The sequence below is a fragment of the Mirounga leonina genome, unplaced genomic scaffold (genome assembly GCF_011800145.1).
Source record: "Mirounga leonina isolate KUSES-001 unplaced genomic scaffold, KU_Mleo_1.0 Mir_197, whole genome shotgun sequence".
NCBI classification, from domain to species: domain Eukaryota; kingdom Metazoa; phylum Chordata; class Mammalia; order Carnivora; family Phocidae; genus Mirounga; species Mirounga leonina.
In genome coordinates this window covers 13,020,615-13,038,837 of record NW_023270494.1, presented here as the reverse complement: position 1 = coordinate 13,038,837, position 18,223 = coordinate 13,020,615, and the positions used below count along the sequence as shown (strand labels likewise).

Below are 18,223 nucleotides of genomic sequence, written 5' to 3'. Positions count from 1 at the left end.
GCAGTGAGCGCGGATGGGGAACCACTGTCTGGGCTCCCGTAGACACACTCCAGGCTCGAGGAGGCACTGTGGGCTGGGCTGGGCTTTCCTGGGGGTGCCCCCGTACCCTGGCTCGTGAGGGACTCTCCGGGAGACCCCGTTAAGCCACGATGGCCTTCAGCTTACGTTGATAGAGCATCTGCTGTATGCTGCGTGCTGGGCCCTCGGATGCAGCAGAACATCGCTTGCTAACAACTCGAGCCCTTTCCTTACTGGGTGCAGGGCCACCCTGTACTTCTCAGTTTTCTTTGCAGTTAGCTGCGGCAGCGCGACCGAGGTGGTGAGTGGAGTGTGAGCGGAGGCGGTGTGCGCCCTTCCCGGACAAAGCTCCGGAGAAGAGGGGGCGCCCCTCCCTCTCCACGCTGCAGGGAATGGCGGGGCCACGCGACAGAAAGGGCCTGAGTCCCTGGATCCGACCGTGGAGGAAAGCTGCCCACTAAGAGAGCTATCCACTTTGAACTGTTCCATGAGCAATAAATCCACCTCTAGGAAGTTTAAGACACTACATGTTTTAGCGCGTGTCTGTTCTAGCAAGAATGATACAAGAAGAGAACCAGGCGGACATGGCCTCTGCCATCCCGGAGCTTTCCGGTTACAGAGTCAATTATGACTGAGGGGAGAGGTCTGAAGGAGGAGGCCGGAGTCTCAGAGAGCACTTCATGGAGAACCTGACCCAGGTTGCTGAGTGGAAGTCAGGAAACCTTCTCCTCGCCTGGAAAATGGAGAAATATTTTTATGATCTTTCAGAGCCAAAGGGAGGCCCAGTGAGCCCCATGTTGGTCAGAGCACTTTGAGAAGGATAAATCCTGAGGATGTTGTGAGGGCGAATAGAGAGTTTCTCGGAGATGCCTTCAGACCAGACCAGAGCCCTCCATGTCCTCTCCATGGCCACGGGGATTCACAGCCTGGGAGGCCTCCTAGGGCATCACGACCACCCACCACCAGTGCCTGGGACATGTTTCATATATGCTCTTTCCTTCTCTGGGTAGCCCTAGGTTAGAGTCATTGAGGTGCCTCCTTGTGCCTAGAGGATCTGTTGGGGTCTTTCCTTTGATAGAGATATGATTCATCCATTTGACCTTTACCCTCTCTCCCTCCCTCCCTTCCTTCCTTCCTTTCAAGATTTATTTATTTATTTTAGAGAGGTGGGGGGAGGGAGAGGGAGAGAGAATCCCAAGCAGACTCCATGCCAAGCGTGGAGCCTGATGCGGGGCTCGATCTCATGGCCCTGAGATCATGACCTGAGCCAAAACCAAGAGTCAGACGCTTAACTGACTGAGCCACCCAGGCGCCCCATGCCTGTCCTTTCTTTTACTTCAGTATTCACTGATTGATGCCAGGCCCTGTGGGAGCCCAAAGACATTGGTCCTGCTGGCAGGAACTTACAGCCCGGTTGGGGAGGTGAATATATCCATGTCACCTTAAAACAAGCGAGCCAGTGACATGTGCTATGAGGGAAGTAGGGGGTTCATGGAGAAATGCTGGATGGGGTGTCTGGGACAGCTCCAGGGAGTGAGTTTCTGGAAGAAGGCATGCATAGTGAGGAGAAACGGAGGCTGAGAAAGGCATGTGGGGCCGCTGTCATGGGGGTGCCTGCCTCACCCTGTAAGGGGACTGGACTGAATGCCGTGGGCTCTGGGAGGTGCCATTGTGAGTGTTCCTGCAGCTGGAATGGTCTCTTCATGACTAATGCAGGGAGCCCCAGTCCCTGGAGCATGGGCGGGGAGGCCCGCGGGGGACCCAGGGCTCAGCCTGCCTCGCCCCCACCCACTGTCAGGCACAAGGAGGGAGCCACGTGGAGGAGTGATGGGTGCCAACAGAGAAGAATGGATTCCACAGCGCCTCGGACACCAGGCCTCCTCCCTCAGGTCTTGTCTGCATAACCAGATGGTGGCATGGGGCTCTACCTCCAAGACGCCTACTCCCTCGAGCAGTCTAGGTGAGCTACTAGGTCCAAAAGGGTGTTACTCTTGACTAGGAGAGTCCTAGTGGAGCATTTGTGAGAGGTCACTCTTGCCATCAGCAACAGAAGGAAGATGACACCTTTTTCAAAGGGGGCTAGAGTCTGGCTCAGTGTCTGCTAGGTTCTGGTTCAAGCTCCTTTCCCCAGGTAGTGGGATTCCCAGAAAGAACTCTATTTCTGCCCTCAAACTCTGTCACTATAAAGCCGCAACCTGGAGAGCAAAGTTACTCTGTAAACTGAGACAGCTCTCCAGGACCTGGATTCTAAAGCTTTTGTGCTTGCCCAGAGGGGCGGAAGACGGGGAGAGAAAGAAAGGGTGGGCCAGGTGCCTGGCACTAAGCCCATCCAAGGTTCTGAGGTACCTCTGGGGTGTACCCGTGGGGAGCCCCTTTCTCTGGGAATGGGTTCCTCACACAGAGTTCTCCCCGGTGGCCACTTTGGATGGCTCTGCCCCAGCCAGGAATCCTGGACACACAGGTGGCCCAAGAGCTGGACCAGCCAGAAGCTCTTGGGAGTTCAGATTTTGGATCAGAAGCAGAGGGGACCTAGGGGCCAAGGGACATTGGGGAGTTCACGAATGGGGTGTTCTCAGTGGTCCGCTGTTAAACTTCCTCAATCCCTTGGACCCTCCACATCCAATAAAGTCCTCTTTTGGGACCTAGCCAGAAGAAGTTGGTTTCTGTGCCTGCAACCAGGAGAAGCCCAACACCCAACCAAGTGCACCTTCATCGGGGAAAGAGATTCCCACCCAGTTCTGGTGGGCTCCGAAGCCCGGCTCATACATCGTTCCTCAGGACACGTGTGCAAAGCTTTTACAAGATACAAAGATGAGCGTAGGCTCCTGGGAGACCAGAGATCCCAGGGCACAGAGGGATATTGTGTCTGCAGACAGGAATGCTGAATGCCAGTGGAAGCCGAGTGTCCTGTGAACTTCACCTCTCGAGGTCTCAGTTCCCTGGGAAAACCCTCATCAGGCCAGTCCCTTCATTATACACCATTATAATTATACAATTATATATGTCTCTGCTTCCTCATCTATAAAGTGGGGATACCTGTGCACCTCCTTATTCCATGAGGAATAACGTAATGAGACCCCGTGAGGCCAGCATGGAGAAGTTTCCCCATAAATGGTGGTTTCTCCTCCATCCCAATAAAAAAGGCCTTCCTACTTGCTGGCGGTCAATAAACCAGGTCTCTGGACATAAGTCTGCTGTGAGGACCTCAGAGATGGCTCTTGGCCCCCTGAGGCCCCATCCTCACGGCCCTGCTCTTGCCCATGCGCCCTGGCCCTTGGGCAGGAGATGGGAGCCTGGCCTCACGCGCCATCCCAAATCCCTCACGTCCCTCGGTGAGTTCTTCAAGAACTCACAGCACCAGCCTCACGCCTCCTCCAACCCTTCGCTCCTGGGTGGGCCGGGATTTTCCAGGCTTCCTACCGAGATTCATAATTGAACAGAGCCGGGGAGACTTCCCCAACCAATAGCTCCCTTTATCTCCTAACACAGGGAAATGGGGGTTCAGTGATTGTCTCTGTGATTTTTCTACTTGTACTTGCTTGGGACCTGCTGCTTGGATGAAATCTCAGTATCGATGTTCAGGTTTTTGTTCTTTCTTTCTTTCTTTTAATGAGGAGCAAATCTGTAGCTCCAAGGGGGTGAAACAGTTCTCTGCAGATTCCAGGCTTCTCCGCTGGTTTGCCTCTGCAGATCTCTGGAAAGTTATGCTCCAATAACCTGAGAGTTTTAACTGAAGGGCCTGGGCGAGGGAAGGAGAATCATAGTGTGGAATCGCGAACTTCTAGAAGGGACCTTTGGGACCATCCCCTTCATCCCGTTCACGTTACACATTAAGAACCTGAAGCCATGGGCGCCTGGGTGGCTCAGTTGGTTAAGCGACTGCCTTCGGCTCAGGTCATGATCCTGGAGTCCCAGGATCGAGTCCCGCATCGGGCTCCCTGCTCAGCAGGGAGTCTGCTTCTCCCTCTGACCCTCCCCCCTCTCATGTACTCGCTCTCTCTCATTCTCGCTCTCTCAAATAAATAAATAAATCTTTAAAAAAAAAAAAAAAAAGAAAAGAACCTGAAGCCTGGGGAGGCGAAGGGCCGTTTCCATGGTGATGGGCTGGTTGGGGCCGCCAAGCCTAGAATTCAGGTCTCCTGACTCCGAGTTCAATGCTCTTTTTGCCCGTCGCCTGCTGCCTGCTCCAGCGCAAGGGTTCTCAGCCAAAGGCGATTTTGCCTCCCAAGAGACACTGTCTGGAGACCATTTTGATTGTCAGAACTTGGGGGAGCTCAGTACTACTGGTGACTACATGTTGTTACTATAACCAACTCCAGTCTAGTGACAGAGAGACAGCGGGTCCCACCAGGGGAAGGGAGCAGGCCAGCTTGGTCCCCTGTCAGGACTGACGTGGATTTTCCCTTGTCTTCATATATCTGTGATATCGCCTCTTTCAAAGCGAGCAAAACCTTCCTGACTCTTGTGACCTTGCTTTCCCTTAGCCCCATGACCCATGGGCTAATCAGGGCTGGCTTCAGTTGAGCACAGACCTCCTGCAAAGCCCTGTGCTAAGCTCTTCCCATTTTCTCACGAAAGCCTTGAAGGAGCCTTGGAAGCAGAAAAGCTCCTAGGAACCCGTTTTACAGATGAGGAAGCCAAGACTCTCAGAGCATTAAGTAACTGCCGGAGGTAATCGAGCCCCCAGCAGCCAAGCCAGGATTCTGTTCCTGTCTGACCCTGGCCCCAGAGTCTCATCACGGTGCCTCCCTGCCTCCTTCTTCTATTTGAAAAAAGGTCGAGAGAGAGAGAGTGGAAAGATGGGAATCAGAGGGAGCCGGCATCTTGGAGGGTACACACCTGCCAGGTCACCAGCATTTTCTGGTGGCGTGGATGGGCTGGTGTGTGGGGCACAGAGTCACTACCAGAGTTTCCTGGGCGCTGGGGGAACAGTTCCTCCTGGGCAGCCAGAAGCCAGATGCAAATCCAGTTTTTAAGATCCTTCTCACTGGGGTGCCTGGGTGGCTCCATCGGTCAGGAGTCCGACTGTTGATTTCGGCTCAGGTCATGCTCTCAGGGTTGAGGGATCGAGCCCCTCGTCGGGCTCCATGCTGGGCATGGAGTCTGCTGAAGATTCTCTCTGTCCCTCTCCCTCTGCCCCTTCCCCAACTCGTGTGCATGCATGCTTTCTCTCTCAAATAGATAAACGTATAAATCTTTTTTTTTTTAAAGATTTTATTTATTTATTTGAGAGAGAGAATGAGATAGAGAGAGCATGAGAGGGGGGAGGGTCAGAGGGAGAAGCAGACTCCCTGCCGAGCAGGGAGCCCGATGCGGGACTTGATCCCGGGACTCCAGGATCATGACCTGAGCCGAAGGCAGTCGCTTAACCAACTGAGCCACCCAGGCGCCCGATAAACATATAAATCTTAAAAAGAGATCCTTCTCCCTACTGCCAGCACCTGTGGTCCAGAGCGCCAGGTTAAAATTCTCCCTCACCTGCTAGAACCCCGGTGCTTCCAGGTGACTTGGTGAGAAGCCACCAAATCATGGGCTTAGACTGGACTCAGAGTGCCTGGGCTGATCAGCCACCCTATCCCTTTGTCCCCACCCCCCAGACAGCCCTGGTGGCCTGTCCCTTTGTCCTCATCCCCCAGAGCACCTGACATCCTGCCTGGCAGCTTTCCAGGAAGGGCTTCTCTATTTTTGGCCCCTGTACCTTCCATTCCTCTTTAGAGCCAGAGAGAGCACGTCAATTCCATCCCCCCTCCCAGGGCCCTGCAGCCCAGGCTTCACAGCCACCCGGGCCTCCTCGATTTGGGTCCACGCCCGTGTCCCGAGAGGCTGCCATATGCCAGGCACTGGCCTGGGCACTGGGCTACGGTGGGCAGTCAGCCAAAATCTCTCAACTTTGAGTCGGCACCAAGGGGGCTGGGGAACCTGTAGCAGAGTCAGGGAAGCTGCCCGTGGGATCGACAGGAGCCCTGAAGGAGGAAGACTGGGCAGACATCGCTGACAGATGGCACTGCCCTGCCACGGCCCAGAGGCAAGAGGCAGGGAGGCCAGCTAGAATCCAGGCTCTGGGACAGGAGCCTCCCTTGAGGTCACCCACTGACTTGGGGCAGAGAGGAAGGATTCCCCAAGGCTCATCCGTGTCCCCGTCTTTATCATCCATCCCCTCTGGAAAACAGCTCTGGCTTAGAGAGACCAACACCCTCTCAAAGTGGCCTTCCCAGGGCTGTTTCACTGACTTCCTCCTGGCTATGCCCAGACTCAGGGCCTGGGAGACCTGGCCCCTAGCCTTCACTTGTCCTCCCTAGCTTGTCCCAGGGGCCATACTCACCCCCCTCCAGAGCAGGTGCCCTGCACCCTTGGCCCTTCTGGCTCCAGGCCCTGTAATCCCAGGCACAGCTCCATTGGCCTTGGCTTCCTCCAGGAGATTGGGAGCTAAGGCCTGGGGCTTTTGCTTGCATGAAAAAAAAACAAAACCAAAACCGCAAAATATAAAAGCTAGCTTCCCTGCGTCCAAGGCTCAGCAGGGCCCGCGAGCAGGGTGTTGGTGGGCTGGGACGTGGCAGTTCCAGGCTGGTTGTGAGCTGGTGTCGCTCACTATGCCGGAGAACCCCCCAGGAAGAGAGCCCCACAACGGTCACTGTGACTCAAGCAGAGCGTTTATGGGGAGGATAAAAGTCAATGGGAAGCCATATCCCAGCTTCTCACCATTAAGCAAGAGAAATGCTGGCGAAAGACACAAAGGGAGAGAGGAGAGGCCCTGCATGCCACAGGGCTCTGCGCGCAGGGAGCCTGGGTGGGGACCCGGCCGAAGCGGGTGGCGAGAGCCACATTTGTCCCCTAATTAGGAAGGCAATCAGTGTTTGCACACCACTGATTTCACATCATCTCCAGGGGCTTCGAAATCTGTGACTCACCATCCCTTCCCGGGCCCACTGAAAGTCAGTGGGGGCGGGGGGGCCGGCCCTCTCCCTATTCGTCTCACCAAAGCCCGCTGTCCAGAGGCCACCCAGCCGGCAGCCTGAGCTTGCAGCCTCCTCTATCCTGAGAGCCCTGGTTTCTTGCCGGTCTGCGGAGATGGGCGGGGGACCCAGGACCAAAGTCTGCAGAGGGGAGCCCCTCGGGGCTGGAGCAGCTGCTCCCCCACTAACTGCCACCATTGCTACAATGAGGACGACCACCAGGAGCAGCTAACACGTACTGAGGCTCTCTCCATCCTAAGCGCTTTATGTCTTCACTCATCGAGGCCTCCTACAGCCCTCTCTCGTGGGTTCTGCCGTTATCATCCACCCCATTTTCCAGATGGGAAAACTGAGGCCCTGAGGGGTTAAGTGACGTGCCCGGGGCTGCCCAAATCCTAAGTGCAGAGCTGGAATTAGAACCCAGGCAATCGTCCTTCAGAGCCCGAGCGCTTAGACCCCCGGTTCTACCACCAGCATGGACTCTATATAATACGTACATGGATACAGGCACTTGCTGGCCATGCAAGGGCTGAGGGAGTCCTAACCCATCTGCTGGGATGTTTCGTGAGCTACCTGGACCATCTCAGGAGCACCTCCCGCTCGCCAGCTTCTGTAGGTCCTGGGCTGGGGGCCCAAGGGGACCAACCAAGAGGACAACTCCACCTGGATGGCATGGCTCATACTTAAACTCTCATCCCACCCCTCGTAACCCTCCGCCTCCTCCCACTGTGGTGTTGCCCGACCCTCTGGGAGGTCCTCACTGGAAGGCACCCTGTCTCTTCCCTCTTTGTCCCCTTGCCTATATTCCATCCACCAGCCGATCTTGCAACGTGACCCCCGCAGGATGCCTCAGGCCCATCACTCCCCTCCATTCACACGACATGCCCTCCTCTGGGTCTGCATGGCCTTTCTCTTAACTGGTATTCTTGTCACTGCCTCCCTCAGAATCACCTGCTGGGGTGGCCTGGTGACACGGGACTGGCCACAGCACCGTCGGTGACTTTCTACCTCCTGCAGGATAAAGTTTGGGCATGCGGGCCAGTAAGGGCTGGTTCCCACTGACCGCGAGTCTCATGGCTGGCCCCGTCCTCCAAAAACACTGAGCTGTGTGCAGCATTCCTCACTCCAGGTGTGCTCTTCTGAGCTCTCTTCTGGTTCTGGCTTTCCCTCTTGTCTGGAGTTTTCTCCTTGTGAACTTCCAAAAGTCATCAGGGCAGGTGCTGCCCCTTCCAAGAAGCCTTCCTTGACCCACCGCCACCTTCTTTTTTGAGTCCATATAATGTTCTGTGCACACCCCTATTGCTGTAGCTTCCCGCCTTGCATTTAAATCGGGTCTCCTCCCTGAGCCAGACGGCCAGGTCTGAGACTTATCTTTGAATCTGGAGGTCCTATTCCGGTCTGCTCGATCCATGGTGGTTGGATTGCACTGAACTTCTCCAAAGGGAGTTTCTGTGGGATTGGAGACATGGCGGGGGGTGTCACTGTTCTCTCTTGGTCCCCTGGTTCCGCGTCCACATGGGAAAGGTGGAGAGAAACATCTGCTCGGCACTCCCATCTGTCTTGCCCAGCAGTGGGTGAAAATTCCCAGAAAAGGCACGGTATGCCCACTCGCAAAGCCCAAAGGCACTGGCAGGTCCTGCATTGCCTTTGTTCACGAGATGCCAATGGAATGCGCCGCTGTTGACTTCCTAAGTCAACAAATCATGGAAGCACGAGCCGATTGTAATATGATAAATACAACTGATCTAGAGGCGAATCCTTGGGCTGCCCAGCCGGGGACCCAGGGTGACCGGCTGCCAGACTAGCTCCATTTTAACCAACTCTAAAACCAGAGTAAAAACTGCCACCTCGTAAATAGGGAGGGACAAAAGGGAAAAAGGAAAAACCCAGAGGCCTGTCTGGATCCCGCTTTCAACACAGCACGTGCTACTGTAAACTCCTCGTCTTGATGTTTCAGAAGACACGTTGGCCCATCCAGAGAAGATGCGGGCAAATGGGAGGTGTGGGCTCCTGAGACCCTGGCCAGGTCGACGCCTGGGAGAGCCTGAGCCGGCCGGCCGTCTGCCCTTGGGACACCTGCCCCGCACCTTCCTCAGCCAGAGCTCGGAAGTCCGCACTTCCTTGGGCACCGCGAGAAGCCCTCGCCGTGTGATGGTAAAGCTTTCATTATTCAGGAAGCCATTTTTCCTCCCGACTGAAATCCTGAAATCCGGATCTGGACATAGGAACAGCACAGCCTCCAGATCCCCCGCTGGACCTCGCCCTGTCTGCGGATGGAAGCTCAGGACGCCCATCTCCAGCACTTTAAGTCACAGCCAGGACCAAGGTGCCATGACCGGGGTCAGCAGCGCGACCCTGACCAGGAGCCAGCACCGTGTCTGTGGAGGCCTGAGTATGTTACATCTAATGGCTCTGAGTTAGAGAGGCTTTATACCTTGAGATACCAGAATAAACGTGAGTTGAAACTGGCCCAGGGGAAATTTGTTAAAGAGAAATAAAGATGTTGGACGGAGTCTCTCACACGTTGCAAGGTGGCTTTCTCCAGCTACGTTCGCAAGGCCGTGGATTGCTAGGTGATCCAGGTGGCAAATTATTCCAACCCGTGGAGCTCCAGCTCATGTCAATGCTGTGGCATCCCCATTCCTCACTCCTATCCCCGTCCCGGAGATGTTACTCCTTCGCTCACGACCTGCTCGCCAGTCAGCCTCCAAGAAGGAGGGGAGGGGCAGCAGAGGGTGACTTTGTGTGGGCACCCTGCCACGTGGCCCTTAGATTTACCACCTGTCCCCATTTTACAGAGAAGGAAACTGAGACTCCAAGAGGCAGCAGAGAGGCCAGGATTTGAACTCAGCTCTCTGGTTCCAAAGTGCACACTTTTTACTCACGTGACACCCAGCTTAGTGGTCACCAGGACTGGGCCACCTGGGGGCCAGTTTAGGAGTCAGCTGAGTCCGCTAGGGGCTGTTCCTCTTTGGTGAGTTGTTTAACTCCTCTGTGCCTTGTTTTCCTGCTTCGAGCAGCCAGGATAACTGTAGCACCTGCATCCAAGGGGAGGATTAGGTACAGCACAAGAGGTCCTTGGCCACATGCCTGATGTGCCTTCCCCGCGTGTATCTGCCCAGCCTTGAGACACTATTGTCCCTGAATGACAGAATGTGTCATCCCGCGAGCGAGGGCACAGGCATGTGGGGGGGACGGCGATGGGGGAGAAGGTAGATGGACTGGAGTGCACCTGTTCTAGGGGCCCAGACCAGCCCCAGCAGGGGTGAGAAGCTGCCTTCTGCCCCCAAATGCATATGCTGTACTTCGAGCAGACAAGCACGTTGGACAGAGGTAGGCAGGGGCAACACAGAGTGTGGCAGATGCCAAAGTCCTGGAAGCCAGCAGCCTTGCCTGCCAGGCTCTGGAGCCCACGGCTCCAACGGAGCCCTAATTCACAGGGCTGCTGCCACCGCTCCTTAATAAATGAGAGAGAACCTCTCAGCAAAGGTTGAGCCCTGACATGGTGCTGCGAGCCTCGGGCCCACACGACCACGAGCCAGCCGGCCTCCGGGTGAGTGAGGCGGGGAGGGTGGCCAGGCATGAGGTCTCTTACAGCCAGTCGGAGCCAGGGTGGGAATGTTGGGCGCGGGGGTGGGTGTTGCGTCTGGGATTTCCTTTGGGGAACTCAGAGGCAGCCAGGTTTGGAGGGCCCTGTGTTTGCTGACACAGATCGGGATCGCTGGTTGGAGCCTGAAAGGTCAGTCTGATGAGTGTGTTTTCCAACTGTCTGGGGAGCTAGAGAGTAGAGTGAGGAAAGGAAACATAACTCACCATCCTTATTGGGGGACCTGTAACTGGCCTGAGGAGAGTGAAGTTCTAAGACCAGAAGGGACCCCCCAGTTCCACCCCTGGAGACGGGCTCTATTTCAGAGAGAGAAGCCCACTGTCTCTGTCCCCATACTTTGATTTAGGGAGACCTGCTGGAGGAAATTGGGCTACCCACAGAGGGATGCACTTACATTCGGGGACTCTGTACCTTCTTTCATAAAGGGTCTCTCGGTGCCCCCACGGGCAGGGACCCCATCTTCCTGGGAAGTCCTGCTTGGGTGATGTTTATATCTACAGCCCTATCAGGAACAGATCTAGATTTTGTTGGGCCCTGAAATTTGTGCAATTAGACACCCTCCTAAAGAAAAAGAACACACAAAATTAAGCCTAGGAAGTGCCCGTGCAAGGGAGGGACCTGAGGCTTCTTAAGCATCACATTAAGTCCATCTTTGGGCTAACCCAGCCCAGGCGGCCCAGGCCCCATGGCTGATCTTGCTCAGAGAAAGCGATGTGAACACCACAGCCCCCTCCCACTCTGTTACCTTTTCAAGAAGCCCCCTGCCAGACCTATGGTCTCTACATCAGGCTCCAGGGAGTGCTAGGTTGAGCGAATGGATGGATGGATGGATGGATAGATGGATGGATGGATGAGGTTAAGGTTTCATGGGGAAGACCACCTCTGAGATAACTCTTGAAGGATGGACGGAATTTGGTGGGCAGTGGCTCCCACTGGGGACGGTCGCATGTCATCCCAGCCGGCATGGTGGGAGGTGGGGCTGGAAATGCAGAGCAGACAGCAGAATTCCAACCCAGAATTCTCCTCTGAAGTGGCAAAAAAAAGCTCAGCCTGCACATCTGTGCCTCCATATATCTGATTTCTATACCTTTCAACGTCAGGGCCACATTATGCCCTAAACATACAAGGTTTCTGGTCGTCAGTTGGCAAGACACTTTCCTGATTCTTCATGCACCCAAGAACCATCAGTATGTGCTTGGGAAGGGACGGGTCATATCCAGAGCTAGTACATGGGGGCTGGGTAAGGAGGTGCATTCCCTGAGCGAGAATACCCTGGTCCATACGAGATTCTTACGAGGGGCATGACAGAACTTGCTGAAGGTGCCAAATGGACCAACAAGTGATCCCACAGGAAGAAAGATCTGCCCCCAGCCTGCACCTTCCTCCCTCCCCCAGCCCCCCACCACAGCTCAGCTCAGCACCAGGAGGGGCAGGGACCCTTCCTATGGGATCTGACCTCTGGGCACAGGGAACCATGCCTCACACTATATAGGGAGGAAGACCTTTCCAAAGCATTTTGTTTGTTTGTTTGGGGGATCTTATTTCATCACCTTTCACCAGGCAAAGCTGCAGTGATGCTTACCATTCAGGAGAAGGGGAAGGGGCAGGCAGAAACTGTGGGACAGCTGAGCCCCGCCTGAGATGGGGCTGGAGCTCAGCCACACTTTCAGGCTCCAGGGCCAGGCGCCTCCCACATGCACACCACCCATCCCGTGTTTCCCTCTGTGAGGGAACCACGCTTGCAAAGCTGCCACTTCCTGAGCTCCTAGCAACTGCCGTGCTTGACAGCCTAACCCATCTAATCCTCCGCACAGTGCTCTGCGGCTGGTATGATTGCCCATCCTTGATAAATAAGGAGACTCTGATTTAAAGGGCATGCAAGAGATTTCCCCAAGGTCACACCCTAAAGTCAGGGACACAGCCAGGACTCCGAGTCAAGTTCCTCTGAACCTGGTAGGCAGAGTCCTAACACAGTTTCTGGAATGCCCCCCACCCCCACCCCACCCGGGCGTGCTCCCCTTGAGTGTGGGAGGAACCTGTGAATTTGATGAGGAAATTACATTATATAAAACCCCACTGTGGCAGGCTGGAGGGGGCGAAGTCAGAGACACGTTCCTGCTGGTCTGGAAGGAAGCACATTGGCATGTTGTGAACCACCAATGGGGCCGTGTGGCAAGGAGCTGTGGGCACCCCTCAGGGCTGAGAGGCCCCAGGCTGATGGCTAGCAAGGGGCTGATGGCTAGCAAGAGAACAGAAACCAATTCTGCCAGCAACCAGTGAGCTCAGAAGAGAACCCCAGGCTCCAGAAAGGAATGCCGTCCGGCTGACACCTTGAGTGCAGCCTGGGGAGACCCCACGAGCAGGGGATATCGCCAGGCTGGCCCCGACTCCCGATCCACAGAAACTGTGAGGTCATAAATCTGTGTTGTTGCAAGCCACTGAGCTTGTGGTACCTTGTTAAGAAAAGCCTCGCAAACTAATAGGTTTCTCATCTAAACAAGTCCGTGTAGCCTTCAGTAGCTCAGTCCAGTCTTGAAAATAGCCATTGACCCAGAAAGAAATAAAAATATTCACGTTGCCTTGGAAAAATTATTTCAGCTCTCTGCGAATCAGTTTCCTCAATTGTAAACGAGGACAATTAACCGTCCCGACGTCAGAGGGCTGGTGGGAGGGTTCGATGAGGGGATGCAGACTCCTTCTCAGCCTGCAAAGTGCGTTCTCAACACACAGTGGCTAAAAAGTCACATATCTTTTATTTCAGGTTACCCGCTCTTGGAGCATGATGCCAGAAAGGCTTCGGGAGGCTGGCTCATTCGGTGGTTATTGGCAAGGCTGAATTAATTTCCCTGGATTCGCTTCCCAGGCCCTCCGTCCCAGAGCACAACAAACAAGGAGGACTTAAAACAAAAGAGATTGATTCTCTCATAGTTCTGGAGGCCAGAAGTCCAAAACCAAAGAGTCAACAGGGCTCTGCGTTCTCTGAAAGACCGAGGGAAGAATCTGTTCCAGGCCGTTCTCCTCGCTTCCGGCGTTTGCCTGCGATCCTCGGCTACGACACTTCAATCTCTGCCTCCACGGGACCTGCTCCCTGTGCGTGGCTCTCATCTTCTTCCGAGGACCCAGGCTATGGAGTGGGACCTCATCTTGACTTGATTACATCTGAAAAGGCCCCATTTCTATATAAGGTCCCATTTACAGATACCAGGGTGAGGACTTTGGCATATCTTTTTGGGGGGCACAATGCAACTCACATCACACCCCAGTGGTAAAGACCCTCACCCTCCCCTCCTCTTACCCAACTCTCCAGCCGTTTCAATGCCTTGCATAGGATGGAACCAGAAATGGGAAGCCTCTGCCAACGGATTTCTGCCATGCTCTGGCCTGAGGGAGGCAGCCCGCATCGATGTCCTGTATCCTCGGGGCTCTCTGGAGAGCCCCAGAGACTAGGCGCTGCTCAGGTGCAAGAGCCCAATGAATGATGGAGGTGACCGGAAGCATGGGGGCCGGTGCAGGAGGCCGGCCCGGCAGGAGGCCAGGCTTCGTGTGGGGTCGATAGGCAGATGCCACAAGATCCCTGGATTTCTCAGGAAAACAGTAAAGGCTGCTTCCTCACTTCAAAGAAAAGCTGGTGCTGCAGTTTCTGGGGCCTTCTCTCTTGCCAGCTCCTCTATCCTCTCTCTCACTGAGGGCAGTGGAGGAGGAAGGTGCACCTGCCCAGTGGCTCCGCTGACCAGATCGGCTGAGCCACTCTGAGCCCTGATGCTTGTGATCCAACGTGGATCTTCTGTCCCGGCAACAGGAAGGGATGAGCTCCCGACAGATGCAGCTGCAGAGGCTTCCAGGCGCCAGTGCATGGGGACTCACACGGTCCACCGTGTCCTCTTGGGCTGAAGACCCTGTGGCCATACCGTGTGGGGTTGCATGTCACCATGCATGTGTGGCTACACATAGCCACAAGACTCACACAGAGCCATGGGGTGCAACTCTTGCTTTCTCCCTCGGTGCAGACCGGTGGCCCGCACAGACCAGGGGCACATCCGATCGCAACAGGCAGGTGTCATACGTGAACCAACACACACAGACCAACATGCCTCACCACCCACCCAGGCAGCTGGGGGTACCCCTGTATCCCAGGGAACTACACTTCCCAGGCTCCCTTGCCCGTGGCTTGTGGGCAGTTTTGGCCAATAGGAGGCTCTGATGGAACATGAGAAGGTACAAGGAAGGGAGAAGTCGGGGTGTTTCACCCTCTCTTCCTTGGACAGTGTTGGTGGAGGCTACTGCATCTCCTCTGGGGGTCCAGTTCCTTCTGGAAAGTCCTTCCCTTTGTGGTCCCAGCTTCCGCCACAATCCAAGCACTTGCTGGATGGGCTGGCCTCTGGCAAAACCACCTCCTCTTGTCTCATTTCACTGCAGGGCTGGAAGGGGCTTCCTCTTGTCGCTCACGTCTGGGTGCCTCATGATTCCCCTGTTTGGCTTCTCAGCTCTTCTCTCACCTGGAAAATCAACTCCCTTTATTAAATTTCCTCAGTCTGAATGACAGAGAGAGGCTTTTGTTTTTCGGGGATGGACCCAGACTGATAGAATAATGACAACCACCATTTATTAAGCACATAGAAGGTGGCAGTGATTCTTTCATGCATTATCTCCTTGAATTCTCACATGGGTAGAGAAGGAGGAGGCTCAATCGATTCCATCTTGTAGACAAAGAAGATGAGGCTCAGAGAACTCAGCCAACTTGCCCAAGGAGAAACCTCCATTTCAACCCCGTTGTAATTGAAAGAACACAAGCTTTGGTACAAACCTCATTTCAACCCCTTAGTAGCTCTCTGGGCTCAGCCAAGTTGCCTAGTCTTCCTAAACCTGTTTCCTAGTTCTAGAATATTTTTATCATCCTAAATGGAAACCCGAACCCATTAAGCAGTTGCCCCCGTTCCCCTGAGCTCTTGGCAACCATTAATCTGCTTCCTGTTTCCATGAGTATGTTGGACACTTCGTATAAACGGAATAATACAGTGTGAGGCTGTGAAGAGTTGAACTGTGTCCCCCCTTCCTCAAATTCATATGTTCAAGTTCTAACCCCCCAGGATCTCAGAATGTGACCTTGTTTGGAAAGAGCCACCGCAGATACAGCTCAGAAGGCCATTACGGTGGGCCCCAATTTGATAGGACTGATGTCTTTATAGGAAGGGAAGATTTAACACAGACACACGCTCATGGGGAGAATGCCACAAGACGATGAAGACAGAGGTGTACCAGCCAAGGAACACCACAGACCGCCAGCAGAAGCTGGGTGGGGGAAGCACGGAACAGATTCTCCCTCACATGGGCAGAAGGAACCAATCCTGCCCCCAACTTGATCTTGGACTCCGGCCTCCAGAACGGTGAGATGATGAATTTCTGGTGTTCAAGCCTCCCACTGTGTGGCACTTTGTTATGGAGGCCCTAGCTTTTGTGGCTGCCTTCTTTCACTGCCCATGTTTTCGAGGCTCATTCATACTGCAGAAGCATGCTCGCCTCTGTGCTGGGTCTGCCAGGGCTTAACTCTAGAGGGTTGATAGCGAGGGGTCTCTAGACAGTAAGCGAGCAGCAATGTTCTCTCTGCTGCAGGGATGTAGACATGACTAGGGCTGGGTGGGGGGGCAGGTGCCACAGGGGGGTCTTCCAGGAAACAGAGCTGGGGTCACACCTGCGGGATCTTGGAGTACAGAGCTACCCATGTCCTGCTGAGAAATAGGTACCAGCCTGCGTGGCTCTTCACAGCACCCCGGAGATGTTCCCGGCTCTCTGCTGCATCCAGGGGCTGGGGACCTCCCTAGGGTGGCCTCTCAGTGTGGAGGCCAGGAGCGTGATACCCAGAGCCAGACTGCCTCTGTGCAAATTCCTGGGCCAGCTCTGCTGCTTACATGCCCTGCCACTTGGGACACTCACTGCAACTTGCTGGGCCTTGGTCTCCTCATCTGCAAAATGGGGAGAGTTAAATAGTGAAGAAAGGAGCTAAGACACCAGAGCCTTGTAGAGTTTGATCTGACCTGTAAAGGCCCTGTTGTTCTCTGCATGCGCCTGGGCTCTGGCCTGGAGCTGTCCTCGGCAGCCCCACTCACAAAGCCTGCTGCTCTTCCCAGGTGTCCTGTCTTGCTTGGTACGGTGCCACTCGCCCCTCCCCCCACCCCCCGCCGTGATGGACTCCCCTCTGTATCCCCACATCCAGTCTGTCTCCAAGGTGGATCTCATATCCACTCTCTCTCTGCTCCATCTCACTGTCCTAATCCAGGGCCCATCGCCCCGGTCAGGCCTTTTCCAGTATTTTCCTAGCAGGTCTCGGTGCCTCCAGCCCTGCTCCATCCTCTGTAGGAGAGCCATAGTGAGCTCTCAAGACACGAGTCAGAACCTGGATGCCACCCCCAGTGGAACGCTTCACTAGCAACTCTTGCCAGGAGGGCCAGATGCAGGCTCTGAGCACGGTGTGAAGGACTCTAAGCTCCGGCCCTGCCTTTCTCCCCAACCCCAGCTCCCGGGCCTCCTCTCCTACTGGACCTTTTGTTTCAGTGGTCCCAAATTTCTTCAGCATTCCAGAAGACACCCTGTGTTCTGTGCATCCACAGTGGCTCGCTCGGGACCTGGGACGTGGTCGGCACTCAGTTATTGCGGAATGTCTGAGGGCCTGGACACCTGCTTTGTACCTTGGCCATGCTGGTACTCTGCCTAGAACCCTCTTCTTCTCATTTTCTTAACGAACTCATGTTCACCTCTCAAAATGGGCTCAGATGACCCATTGCCTAGAAAGACGCCTATGTCCACACACTATGCCTCGAAGGGTCTCCCTCTCCCCAACCTGTGGGACTACAGCTCCTGGAAGATGCATTTACCATCACACTTCCACACGGAGCTGTAATGGATTTGGCGGTCTCTCTGTCTCTGCTCTCCCTACTGGGCACTCATTTCCTCTAGGACTAGGGCAGAACTCTATTTTTCACCCAGATGGCTCAATAAAATGTCTGTTGAGGAGTGAATGAATGGGTGAATGAATGAAGGCATGTGCCTCTCTCTGTAGGGTCAGTTCCCCCTGACTGCAGACTCTTACACATTCTGCAAGACACAGCCAATGTCACCGTCTCTGGGCAGCCTTCCCTGACTTCCGCAGGCTGACAGAGGTCAGGCTTCTCCGGAATTCTCCACCCACTTAGGAGCCAGCCAAGGGCAGTCCCCACATAATTCAACATGGTAGCCATGGGTATCCTGTTGGAACTCAGGTGAGAACCTGTCAGACCTCTGCCTCGTGCTCTCCAGTGCTTCTTCCTTCAGAGTAAAAGGCCAAGTCCTTACTGGTGGCCATGGTCCCCTCTCTGACCGACATCTCCTTCTCCCTGCTCTACCCACTAAGGCCTCAGACAAGCTCGAACAGGGCTGTGACACTTGTCCCCTCTGCTCCACACGACTGTCCCTGAGACCTCCCCAAAGCTCACCTCCTCACCTCCTCCAGGCTACTCAAATGCCTCCTCCCAGGGGGGCCCTCCCCGGCCACTCTCTTGATTTTTCTTGCTTATTGTCCTCTGACACCATATAATCATTATGTGAATCACTGTCTGTTTTCCTCACGGCTGTGAAGGAAACTTCCCCCATCACCTAGAACACTGCTTGGTTA

At 54.7% G+C, this 18,223-nt stretch overlaps 1 protein-coding gene and 1 long non-coding RNA gene across 4 annotated transcripts in view; one reads left to right on the top strand and one right to left on the bottom strand.

Annotated features, from left to right (window-relative positions):
- Window positions 1-17,802, top strand: part of LOC118024351 — a 52,987-nt gene extending 35,185 nt beyond the window's left edge. For 2 of the 3 annotated variants that reach the window (XR_004683094.1, XR_004683090.1), the window contains exon 7: window positions 13,340-17,802. This is a non-coding gene — a long non-coding RNA (uncharacterized LOC118024351). Of the gene's footprint in view, window positions 1-293; window positions 617-13,339 lie in introns of those variants that run through there. The other variant, XR_004683092.1, reaches the window with a different exon arrangement.
- Window positions 1-18,223, bottom strand: part of CACNG4 (calcium voltage-gated channel auxiliary subunit gamma 4) — a 56,098-nt gene that overhangs the window by 19,151 nt on the left and 18,724 nt on the right. The gene's annotated exons all lie outside the window — the stretch shown is intronic.